Source organism: Penaeus monodon, chromosome 24 (genome assembly GCF_015228065.2).
Source record: "Penaeus monodon isolate SGIC_2016 chromosome 24, NSTDA_Pmon_1, whole genome shotgun sequence".
In the NCBI taxonomy this organism is placed as follows: domain Eukaryota; kingdom Metazoa; phylum Arthropoda; class Malacostraca; order Decapoda; family Penaeidae; genus Penaeus; species Penaeus monodon.
This window is the reverse complement of record NC_051409.1, coordinates 14,282,079-14,282,292: the sequence shown is the minus strand read 5'-3', so window position 1 is coordinate 14,282,292 and position 214 is coordinate 14,282,079. Positions and strand designations below refer to the sequence as shown.

At 34.1% G+C, this 214-nt stretch overlaps 1 protein-coding gene across 1 annotated transcript in view; it reads left to right on the top strand.

Moving 5' to 3' along the window:
* Positions 1-214, top strand: part of LOC119588613 (E3 ubiquitin-protein ligase listerin-like) — a 21,243-nt gene that overhangs the window by 16,060 nt on the left and 4,969 nt on the right. The window lies entirely within an intron of this gene.

Here is a 214-nt window from a genome sequence, read left to right as displayed (position 1 = left end):
TTAGCCATTTGCATTTTTGCTGTTTTTTATCATTTGTTATGTTGTATCAAGCAAACTCCATATTACACTCAATAAATAACTTCGTTATTTTTCATATTCAGTTTTATGTAATATACTGTATATACTAGCAGTGGTAGGTAGGAAGAGGAATAGGCTTGGTTGACATATGGTAAACTCCACCTTTATGGACCAGTGGAAATCCTGCATGAGCTCG